This window comes from Microcebus murinus, chromosome 6 (genome assembly GCF_040939455.1).
Source record: "Microcebus murinus isolate Inina chromosome 6, M.murinus_Inina_mat1.0, whole genome shotgun sequence".
Classification (NCBI taxonomy): domain Eukaryota; kingdom Metazoa; phylum Chordata; class Mammalia; order Primates; family Cheirogaleidae; genus Microcebus; species Microcebus murinus.
Window position 1 is genome coordinate 93451607 of NC_134109.1, and position 12680 is coordinate 93464286.

General features: G+C 37.5%; 1 pseudogene; it reads left to right on the plus strand.

Annotated features, from left to right (window-relative positions):
* Positions 1-266: 266 nt before the first annotated feature.
* Positions 267-424, plus strand: LOC142871772 (uncharacterized; annotated as a pseudogene).
* Positions 425-12680: the final 12256 nt, after the last annotated feature.

The following is a 12680-nucleotide window of genomic DNA, read 5'->3' on the forward strand; positions in this document are numbered from 1 at the left end:
GTGGAGAAAATGTTTGTGGGTGATGGAGTAGGGTGTAAATGTTTTGGGAAGAAAGATAAACCATTGTTATTATCTGTGTTGAATGCAAGACTAGTAGTTGCAAATGGAAGGACCATGGTCTCATAAAAAGCTCCTCTCCCATGAGCACCATCAGTGGATTCTCTTGATTTACTTGGTTATATAAAAAAGTGGCCAAGATCTATTGCATACTGTAGACAATTTATATTTACTTGCTTCGTAATAAAGTAAGTTCCTTAATATCATTTGTAAATTTGATTTTATAATATTCCTTATTTGAAAAACCCTAATTCCTGCCTGTCCCCCTGGGCCTCTCATAGTGTCCCATGCCAGAGCAAACTGTGACCCCGAACCATTGCCTGGCCTGTGCCCATAGGCTCCTGGCACTGAAGCGGGTTGCACAGTGGAAAAAAAAAAAAAAAAAGAAAAACCCTAATTCCTCAATTTATGAAATCATTCTAGACAAAGTCCAATTGAAAAAGAAAACTCATAACAAGGACAGGGTGATTTTTGTCTTATTTATTCTATTTTTGACATTTAAAAAATTATGATAAGCATGTATTACATTTTTTGCAAAGAAATTAAGTTCTAAAATATCAAATATGGTATTTGTGTGATAACTGGACTCTCTCTCTGCTCAAGAGTTGGCCTAGGCAAATTTTTCTTTCTGTTTATAGGAAAATTGGAACGAAAAAATTAAAGTTACTGTAGTTACTTCTCCATATAAGTGGATGTAATGGTTAATTTTAATTTTATATGTCAACTTGGCTAGACCACACTATCCAGATATTTGGTCAAATGCCATTCTAGATGTCACTTTGAAGGTATATTCTTAGATGAGATTAACATTTTTTTTATTATTTTTATTTTATTTTATTTATTTATTTTTTGAGACAGAGTCTCATTGTGTTGCCCAGGCTAGAGTGCCATGATGTCAGCCTAGCTCACAGCAACCTTCAAACTCCTGGGTTCAAGCAATCCTTCTGTCTCAGCCTCCCAAGTAGCTGGGACTACAGCCATGCACCACCATGCCCGGCTAATTTTTTCTATATATTTTTAGTTGGCCGATTAATTTCTTTCTGTTTTTAGTAGAGACGGGGTCTCTCTCTTGCTCAGGCTGGTTTCAAACTCCTGTCCCACCTCAGCCTCCCAGAGTGCTAGGATTACAGGCGTGAGCCAGTGCGCCGGGCTGAGATTAACATTTAAATCAGAAGACTTTGAGTAAAGCACATTACTTCTCATAATGTGGGTGGATCTCATCCAGTCAGTTGAAGGCCTTAAGAGACAAGGTTCCTAGGAAGAGGGAATCCTGCCTTCAGACTGCTTTTGGACTCAAGCTGCGATATCAACTCTTTCTAGGGGCTCCAGCCTTCTGGCTTGCCCTGCAGATTTCACACTTGCCAGCTTCAACCATCACATCAGCCAATTCCTTAAAATAAATCTCTCTCTCTCTCTCTCTCTCTCTTTATATGTCTATGTCAATATTGATATTTATGTTCTATTTATATAAGTATTAATATAGATATATATATATGCACACACACACACACACACACACACACACATGCATCCTATTATTGGTTCTGTTTCTCTGCAGAATGCTGACTAGTAATACAGTAGGGAAACACTAAACCAAGCACTAAAGTAGCAACAATATTTTGCCAGATAAAACACATTTTAGATCTTGTAACAATTCCTATTGTATTCTTAATTTTCCATTGTTGCTCTACATAAAAATGCCACCAGATTTTTTTCTATAAAGACCATTATCTCAGAAATTTGACTGATATAAAAACCTCCTCATTTTCCCTATTTCATTTTTAATGGCTTAATTTGGACACAAGTCACATATCATATAAGTCATCCATTTAAAGTATACAGTTCGATGATTTTTAGTGTATTCACAGAGTTGTACAACCACCATGACAGTTACTTTGAGAGTATTTTCATCACCCCAAAAAGAAACCTCATGTGCTTTAGCAGTCACTCCCTTCCTGCTCCTCTCTCCACCCAGCCCTAGGTAACCACTAATGTACTTTCCATCTCTATGGATTTGCCCATTATGGCATTCTAAACAAATGGAAGCATATAATACACTGTCTTTTGTGACTGTCTACTTTCATTTAGCAGAATATGTTCAAGGTTCATCCATGTTGCAGCATGTATTGATACTACATTTCTCTCTATTGCCAAAAAAAATACTATTGTATGGATATACACATTCTATTTATCCATTCCCTCAGCTGATGGACATTTGGAATGTTTCCACTTTGGGGCTATTATCATTTTCCTTTTCTTGGTCTTAGTACTAAAACGTGAAATGACTAAAAGGTAAGAAAGAAAAAAAAAACATATTGAATCCTGAAAAAGTTCTCCATTCGGTGAATGATGAGGATAAATAAGGATCTGAATAAATGAGGATCAAACATAATATTCATTATAGGCACAATTCCTATTAACTAGTCATTTCTAAAGCCATAACTATTAATAAAGTGCCTTTCAAAATATGTTCTTATGGCAAGTATTTTTGCGTTAGTGCTTCTGTTTATGGGACAAGAAATTGAAATGACTGTCTTGGCAGCATCACTCGTGTTGTATAAGCCGAGGGATTAAGAGTACTTTTGAGAAGGAGTAACAATGTGTTCTGCTTGGCTTTGGAAATGATGGTAAATTTACACATAATGTATGGATGATTATATTACACCCTTATGAGGCCGTCAATCGAAGCAGCATTTCTGTCTGGTGATAATTTCCAATTCGCAAAGCTAATTTTTCACATCAGAACCTTTGCTGGGTTTAGATCATATGAATGTCCACATTTCTCTGTCAATTTATTTTTAAAAATCCATTTCTAAAAATGAAATGACTGGATAATTCTGACTTTGTGCAACAATTATTTTTGTCAGGCTGGTGCAGGAAAGCTTAAATTTAATCCTAACATCACTCTTCTTATAAAATAAGTGCTGTTATGATATTGCAAAATCCCAAAGTAGAGCTCCTTTTAATTTCCCTTAAACTAGCTGGAGTGGCCAGTATTGCTTCATGGGATATAAACAGAATAGTAGCTAAGCGTCCATAGAGCAGAGGTATGCTCTAGAAAGAACATGATGTCAACGGGACTTAGCGTGGAATGAAAGGTTTAAACATTCCATAAAATAAGAAAAGAAAGCAGGCATTACTTATAGGCATTGTAAAAGTTTTTGCCTTTGGAAGTGCTCACCTGCAAAACTTTAGGTTTGGTTTGCCTACTGCAGGTATGGTTATATAATTTTAACTATTAGTAAAACGATGTCAGTAGCAAGTTGACTTGCATTCTTTTCACAGCAGTTCAGCTAGATCAAATAGTTAAGTGGGCAGTGTTTATCTTGAGTGTTCCTTCATTTCCATTTCCACTGTTTCCTTTCTCAAGGTGTCTTCCTCTAGAAACATCTTTTTAAAGTAATTTAGACAAAGATGTTAATGACAAATTGCTTATTTTCAAAGAAATATGGGCGTTTTAAAAGAGGTCACACTATTAATAACACAAAGGCGTAAATCGTTACTAATGAAATTTCACATATTGTACATGGATCAGAGATATATTTCAGGGCTCTCCTGAATCTACACCACCTTTTCCACAGTACAGCAAGCCCTGCTGTACACCCGCAGACATAAAAACATGACTTGCAGCACTGCGTGATGAGTATGTTGAGTTGGAGTAAAGAGAGTTCTTAGATCGTGACCCAAATATCAGCCAGGAACGGCTGTTTTCCTTTGAATCTGAAACTTGTGGGAAAGATTGGGTGATGGAAAAGACCTCGATGGCTCTGAGCATGGAACCAGAGGACACGAGGATGCATGCAACACGCACAACTAGAACTAGACCCTGGCAGGCCTCCCTTTTTGAGGGGTGCTCCATCGCGCTCTGCCCCGTCATCTTAATGCTCGTGATTGTGATTGCCAGCGGGGTCTCCTTGCTTCAAATATCAATAATATTACCTGAAAGGTTATCTAACTTGGAGGTTTATAAAAAAAACAATAAAGCATTTATTTGAGAATCATTTATTCTAAACTATGGAAGAAGAGTTAGATAACAGATTTCCATTTTGAAAACACTGGAGTAAAATTGGCATTTCCCCCTTTTCCTTTAGGTAATCACCTGAAAGAAGAATGAGAAACAGAAACGCAAGCTAGTCTATATATGAGACTTTAAGCCACAAATAGGCGGAAGGGCTGCCAAAGGCAATGAAGAACAAACATGGTGTGGAAGGACGCAGACGGGGACGCCTGTGCATGCAAATCCCTGAGACGACTGGCACCACCCTAAGATGAGGAGTGTGCCCAAGATGCAGAACTAGAGTCCTCATGTGCCCTAACAGGGACAGGGTAGGGTATGCAGGGTAGTGACAGAGTATCATGCACTAGTTTGATTCTGAGAAGCACAGGTGGGGGCTGAACAAGGACTCACGTGACAAGCCATATTTTAAGAAGTAGTCTGCTGGTGAAGCAGAGGATTGAAGCAAAAGTCTAGATAGTAGAGTCTTATAGACCGGGCATGGTGACTCACGCCTGTAATCCCAGCACTCTGGGAAGCCAAGGCAGGAGGATCGCTTGGACTCAGCAGTTTGAGACCAGCCTGAATAAGAGCAAGACCCGGTCTCCACTAAAAATAGAAAAAACTAGCCAAGCATGGTGGCACACATCTGTAGTCCCAGCTACTTCAGAGGTTGAGGCAGGAGGATTGCTTGAGCCCAGGAGTTTGAGGTTGCAGTGAGTTATGATGACACCACTGCACTCTAGCCCAGGCAACAGAGCAGAAACAAAAGAAGAAAAGAAAGAAAAGAAAGGAAGAAAGGCAGGAAAGGAAGGAAGGGAAATAAGGGAAGGAAGAGAAGGAAAAGAAAGAAAGAGGGAAGGAAGGAAGGAAGGAAGGAAGGAAGGAAGGAAGGAAGGAAGGAAGGAAGGAAGGAAGGAAGGAAGGAAGGGGGAGGGGGAGGGGAGGGGGAGGGGGGAGGGGGAGGGGGAGGGAAGGGAAGGGAAGGGAAAAGAAGAAAGAAAAGAAAAGAAAAGAAAAGAAAAGAAAAGAAAAGAAAAGAAAAGAAAAAAGAAAAGAAAAGAAAAGAGTCTTATAGCTGCCTATCTTTGGCAGTTAAGGAGAGGTAACAGTTAAATGGACTTTCACACTTAACCGAGGGCCTTAAAGATAATGCTCCTAGCCTTGGACACAGGTCTAATATCTCCAACATATAAACCATTTGCAGATAGTTGGCCAAGAAGAGCCCATTTATCCAAAATGAGAAATCCAAAATAAACCATCCAGAATATACACACACACACACATATATATATTTTACAAGAAAAGAAGAGGAAAGGAACAGGAAAACAAACGCAGGTGAACACTGATCAAAGTATTTCCGTGGAGCAGATGAAAGTTTTGACCAAATCGCTTGCCATAGAATTAACAGTTAATGAAGAAATCTAGCAATAAAACAAGAGTACATATACACATACAGTGGGGTATTATTCAGCCTTAAAAAGGAAAGAAATTTGGACACATGCTAAAACATGGATGAATCTTGAATATATTGTGCTATGTGAAATAAGCCAGTCACAAAAGGAGAATGAGATTACATTTATACAAGGTACCTTGCTAGAGCAGGCAAATTCACACAGACAGAAAGTAGAACGGTGGTTGCCAGGAGTTGTAGAGAGAAGAATGAGAGTTAATGTTTAGTGGGTACAGATTTCTGAAGATGGATAGTAGTGACAGTTGTGTGGCAGTGTGAATGTGCATATTGCCACAGAACTGTGCACTTAAAGATGGTTAAAATGGTAAGCTTTATGTTATATATATTTCACCACATTTTTTTCTCTTTTTTATTTCAGTGTATTATGGGGATACAAATTGTTAGGTTAAGTATATTGCCCTTGCCCCACCTGAGTCAGAGCTTCAGGCGTGTCCATCCCCCAGACAGTGCACACCACCCCCATTAGGTGTGAATATACCCATCCCCTCCTCCCCGCCTCCCATCTGTCCAACACCCGATGAATGTTATTACTATATGTGCACTTAAGTGTTGATCAGTTAATACCAATTTGCTGGTGAATACATGTGGTGCTTATTTTTCCATTCTTATGATACTTTACTTAGCAGAATGGGCTCCAGCTCTATCCAGGCTAATATAAGAGGTACTATATCACCATTGTTTTTTGTGGCTGAGTAGTACCCCATGATATATGTATACCACATTTTATTAATCCACTCATGTATTGATGGACACTTGGGTTGTTTCCACATTTTTTTAAAAAAAGACAAATGAGAACACAAAGCAGAGATATAAGACTCAAGAAGATGGAGAGACAACAAAAGGAATGAAACACGATGTGGCAGATCCCTAGGTAGGAAAGTGGCTTAAAAATAGAAGAAATAGAGTCAAAATTTGAAGTAGCACAGGGGCCGCTAGATACTGATGAGAACACAAAAAGGAACACAGAAGTTATATATGACAAAAGCAAGCAAAATGAATGAAAATAAATAGAATTTAAAACAAAAAGAGGTAGATAAAATGATATCTAAGGAAGATAGGCAAAAGAGATCCAACATACAGTTATCCAAAATCTTTGTATAATTGATAAGAAAAAAATATTTGAAATATGGTTGAAGAAAATGTTCATTTTGAAAGGGCATGTCAGGTCTTAGGAAAAACTGACACATAATTGTCAACACTGAGACATATCCTAATATAACTGCTGAACTTTAAAGATGAAAACAAGAATTCTTTGAACAATCAGGCGAAAACAATGAATCATCAGTGAAGGCTAAAAACAAAGCAGGCTGACATCAGACTTCGCTATGATAATATTCAGTTCTAGAAGACATTGGGGAAATGCCCCTAAAATCCTGCAGAAAAGTATAACCCAAGAATTTTATATCATCCACATTGTCATTCAAATATACAGGCAAAGCAATCTTTTAACATTTGTGAACTCTGTGGAAATACTTGGAAAATATTTGCAATTCATATCATAGAGCTCCAACATTTTTTAATCTATAAAGATGATTTTTTTAAAAAACCCCAAAACTATAGACAAACCAACAACTCAGAAGATAAATGGGCAAAGAATGTAAACAGTTTACATAAAATGAAATACAAATGGCTTTAAAATATATATGAAAAGATGCTCATTCACAGTGAGAAATGCAAATTAAAATGAAACCGAAATATTATGGTTAACCCATCAAATTGGAAAAAATAACAAAGCTTTGGTAACACTCTGCATTAGTGAGAGTGTGTGAAAAAGGCATTTTCATATATTGTTGCTAGACACAGAAATTGGTACAACTTCTATGTAGGGTAATTCGGCAACATGTATCAAAATTACAAACACACTCTTTGAATCAATAATTCTACCTCTAGGAATTTATCCTATAGATTACTTACATATGTGCAAAATGACATGTGTACAGCATAAGTCTTTGAAGCATTATTTGTATGCACAAAAGACTTAAATAACTTAAATGCCCATCAATGTGAAGTTGATCAAATAAATTATAATGCATCCATTCAATGGAGTACTATGCTGCCAAAGTCAGAGGGCAAATTTTTTACTGACATGTAATGAGTTCTAAGTATAGTTTAGTGGGGAAAGAAACAAAACTTTAGAGTATATAGAATGCTATCATTTATATAAAAGGAATGGAAAACTGTATGTACATATTTCCTCATATTGCACTGAAGGATGTAAAAGATTTTGGTAATATGAGTTGCCTCTGGGAACTAATGAGGGGAACTAGATGGCTGGATTGGAGTTGAAAAGGATTTATTACTGTGTGCTTTTAAATTATCAGAATTTTGAAACATGGGGAATTCATTACCTATACATAAATAAGTAAATAAGCAAGCAATGTGTAATTCTGTTGTTTACATATAATCTCTTTTCAGGGAATCTGTGAACCCCCTTAGCTAGGACAGGCCAAGGGAAATATCCTTGGACTGGGGTGCCTCTTCTTTGGCCAACCCACTCCTGGGCTATCTGCCTCCCTCCCCAAAGACTTACCCTATTCATAGTCCCAGGATAGCCTGAGTCAGAATGGTGCTTCCTTGCATCAAGGCTTTTAAGACTCATTTCAAATAATTTCCATGCTTATTCACATTCAAACACTAAAAAATTTATGAACACAAAGAACTTCATAAAGTTCTAACTATGTCTATTGTTTAGTTGCATTGAACTTCAGAAGTATCCCTTCTATTTGTTTTAGGGTCTACTAAAATAAAAATGCTTCCCTTCTCTGGGATAACTCATATTTTAATTCTTTTATAACAATGAGACAGAAATTCAGGATTCTAAAAACAGAAACCAGTCAAAGGTGATTAAATGCCCTTTTATTTTTCATTAAATTCAATGTCCAAATAATAATTATATTTAGCCATACTCTTTTCAGCTGTTTGCTTCAAAGTGGAAAACTTCAATTATCCAAGCAGTCCTGGGCCCTGAATTTATGTAACTCATTCATGAATAAAAGTGGACTGTACAGAGAATATCAGAAACCTACAGGTAAATCCCTGTACAAGTATTTCTAGGACATTGCTCTAGCAAATTGCAGAGCTGTCCTGAGCCCATAATTTTTTTTCATTTTTAGAAATGAGGTCCCACTCTGTCACCCAGGCTAGAGTGCAGAGGTATGATAGCTCATTGCAGCCTCGAATTCCTTGAACTCCTGGACTCAAACGGTCCTCCTGCCACAGCCTCCTGAGTAGCTAGGTCTACATGTGCACACCACCACACCTGGCTGATTTTTAAAATTTTTTGTAGAGATTAGGTCTCACTATGTTACCCAGACTAGTCTTAAACTCCTAGCCTCAAGGGATCCTCCCACCTCAGCCCTCCAAAGTGCTGGAATTACAGGCATGAGCCACTGCTCTTGGCCTGGATACTTTTTTTTTTTTTTTTTTTTTACATATACACAAGAGGACTGCAAAAAGTTCATGGAAAAATGGAGTTAAAAGATAAAAATTAAAAATATTAACTTTATTTCTCAATATAAACTCCGAGTTCAAGATGCTTTTGTAAGCTATGATACAGCCAGTTAGTCCATCCTTAAAGAACTGAGGGTCCTAGGACTTTAACCATATCAATGCAATCTTTTTCATATTATCAATTGAAGAAAAATAAGGGCCCTTTTAAGATTTTTTAAGATTAAAAATCTTCTTTAAAGAGAAGTCAGAAGGAGCCAAATCAGGACTTTAAGGTGAATGCCTAATAATTTCCCACTGAAACTCAAAAAAAAAAAAGTGCCCTGGTTTGACAAGAGGCATAAGCAAGAGAATTGTGGTGGAGGAGGAGTCTCTGATGAAGATTTCGTGGGAGTTTTTCTGCTAAAGCTTTGGCTAAATTTCTCAAAACACTCCCATAATAAGCAGATGTTATCATCCTTTGGCCCCAAAAGCAAAATGCCTTGAGCATCCCAAAAAACTGTTGCCATGACCTTTGGTCTCGACTAGTCCACTTTTGCTTTGACTGGGCCACTTCCACCTCTTGGTAGCCATTGCTTTGATTGTGCTTTGTCTTCAGAATATACTCGTAAAGACATGTTCCATCTCCTGTTATAATTCTTGGAAGAAATGCTTCAGGATCTTGATCCCACTTGTTTAAAATTTTCATCGAAAGCTCTGCTTTTGTTTGTAGCTGATCTGGGCTCAAAGGTTTTGTCACCCATTAAGTGGAAACTTTGCTCAACTTTAATTTTTCATTCTGAACTGTGTCAGTTGAACTAATTGAGATGTCTGTGGTGTTGGCTATCATTTGTGCTGTTAATTGTCAATCCTCTTCAATAGAGCACAAACAAGATTAATTTTTTCCTTGCAAATTGATGTGGATGGTCTCCCACTTCAGGCTTTATCTTCAACACCATCTCATACCTTCTTAAAACTAGTTATCCATTTGTAAATCTCTGATTTCTTTGGGGTATTGCCCCATAAACTTTTCATAAAGCATCAATGATTCACCATCCTTCCACCCAAGCTTCACCATAAATTTGATGTTCTTGCTTCAATTGTAATAGAATTCGCATTGCTCTGATAGGGGCTCTTTTCAAACTGATGATGTCTTGTCCTTCCTAGTGCCTCAAACTAGATCCTGTTCAGACATGTTCTATAAAGTTAGTAAGAGTTTATTTTGGTACCAAAAAAATTTTAAATGCATGCATAGTTTTTTCATCATATGCATTTTCCATAAACTTTTTGAAGACCCCTTGCATATATAATCTTTTTTGAGGTAGAAATTTTAGCCACCTAATGAAATTTACTTACAATTTCCTGATGCCCTATTAAGCCTTCACCAATGCCAAAGTCCCATTAGACCTGTCTGTGCTAAAACGCATTTGATATTAAAACACAAGGAAATGTCTCTGCCTAAGTAGATTAAGGAGACATAAATCAAGCAAGTCAGATTTCTAAACAAGAGGACTTCAAGCATGGAATTTGCATATATTATTCATTCTTGCTCCATGCAAACATGCAGATTATTGCTCAGTGAACTTTGGCCTACCATGTTTAGAAACAATGGTTATAACATTAGCATTCCTCTTTCCATAACTGCTGCCAGAAGAATTTCAGGTTCCATTTGGGGATTTTCATAGTAATTCCTTTCTAACACCCTCCAATATCCTTTCTCTAAAAGGCCACTTGGAACTTTGTAAGAGGAATGGTTTCCTTTGTCTCTGTGTGGCAAGTTTCTGTTCTGCTCTGTGCATTCCGTGTTTATTCTCTGTTGGCCACTTTTCCCTCTCAGCTTAGCTTCTGGCTAAAAGAGTAACTTCCAGGTCAAATTTAATTGATAAAATTAAACTTTTAATTTGAAAAAGGGTTAAGCACTGCAAAGAAGCAATGGAATCTGTGTTGTACTCTGTGAAACAGTATTAAACACCCTCTACTTCACTTGGCTGTAGCTTTCTAGGGTTTTGTGATCAAATTGTTTAAGTCTGTTTATGTTCTACAATGTGGTCTATTTGAGTCATGTTGTTGCCCACTTTGATTCAGTGCCTTTGTCCCTTCATGGCCATGTCTGCATTTTATTTATCAAAATGAAAAGTAATTTCTTACTGTCCTTAAATTTTACTCAGTGGGGGTGAGATGGAGTGGGCGGTATTCTTCTCTCCCTTGGATGCACACCTGGAAAAGGCTCATCACTTTTCTAACCACTCTAAGGTACTAGAAAGACCTATGTCATTTAAACCATAAATACGGTTTCAGTTCAGAAATTAGATACCCATATCCATAAATAATCACAACTTTGAACTTCATTTAATGTTCACATCTGCTTTTGATACAGGGACTAGGACACATAGACTGTATTAGTTTCTTATTACTGCCATAACAAATTACCACAACTCAGTGGCTTAAAACAGCATAAATTTATTATCTTACAGTTTTTTAGGTCAGAAGTGTGACATAGGAAACTGTTTCCTTGCCTTTCCATCTTCTAGAAGGTATCTTCATTATTTGGCCTCATGGCTCCCTTCCTCCATCTTCAAAGCCAATAATATCACATCTTTCTGACACTTCTTCTATCACCACATCTCTCTCTGACTACATCTAGAAAAGCTTCTCTAATTTTAAGGGCTTGTGTGATTAGATTGGACCCACCTTGATAATCCAGGATAATTCCTCATCTCAAGATCTGTAACTTAATCACATCTACAAAGTCCCTACACCACTGTCCAAGCCAGCACATCATTTCTCACCTGGATCTCACCTGGATTATAGCAATAGCCTCTTATCTGGTCTCCACTGTTATAATTTTGTCCACTATAGATAATTATCCTTACAGCAAAATCAAAAGTTTTGCCTTGTTCACTTTAAGTTTGAGATGCCTATTAGACAACCAAAAGGATTTCAAGTAGTAACCAAGCATATAGATGGATCTTAAATTCTGGAGCTCAAGGAGAGGTTTCAACTGGAGATATAAATTTAGGAGACATTGCCATATAGAAGACATTTAAAACTATGGAGCTGGAAAAGATAACCAAATGAGTGACTGTAGACAGAGAAGAGACTGAGACCCGAGTCCTGGGGCTCATTTAGATATTTCAACAAAGAAGGAGTCAGTAAAGACTCCTAGTCTATCTGTGAAATTGGAGGAAAACTAAGAGCATGTAGCTTCCTGGAAGTCGCTCGCTGGCCAATACAAAATCCAAGTATATGGCAACAAGGCAGATGATGGAGTACCTCAGACCAGAACAAGAAGGTTCAAAGCTGAAAGTAGGAAGGAGTAGTCAGGAGAATTCCTGAGTCCCTAGAACAGGCTGCAGGCATTTTTATAGGCTATAGTTTGGAAGGGAACCATTAGGGTATTGAGTTAGCAAGGCTGCAGGCACATTAGAATTCAAAGATAACTTTATAGTTCCTGGCATGGGAGACCATATGGATGCACTCAAAAATAAGAATAGTAAGAGAGAGCACAATGGGGTGGAGGATCGGGTGGAAGGTTTGAGATAGAGGCAGATGACTAATTCCTCTTGATAGATGATGGTGTTTTGATGGGAGAAGATGTCCCTCTGGATCTTAGGAAACATATTTGATTGGTCTAACGATGAGGTATAACTAGTATCATTTCTAAAAGTTCTTTAGTCAGAGGAAGGGTGCAGAAAAAGAGATTTAAGTAGACCCTAAGGATTAAGAAGG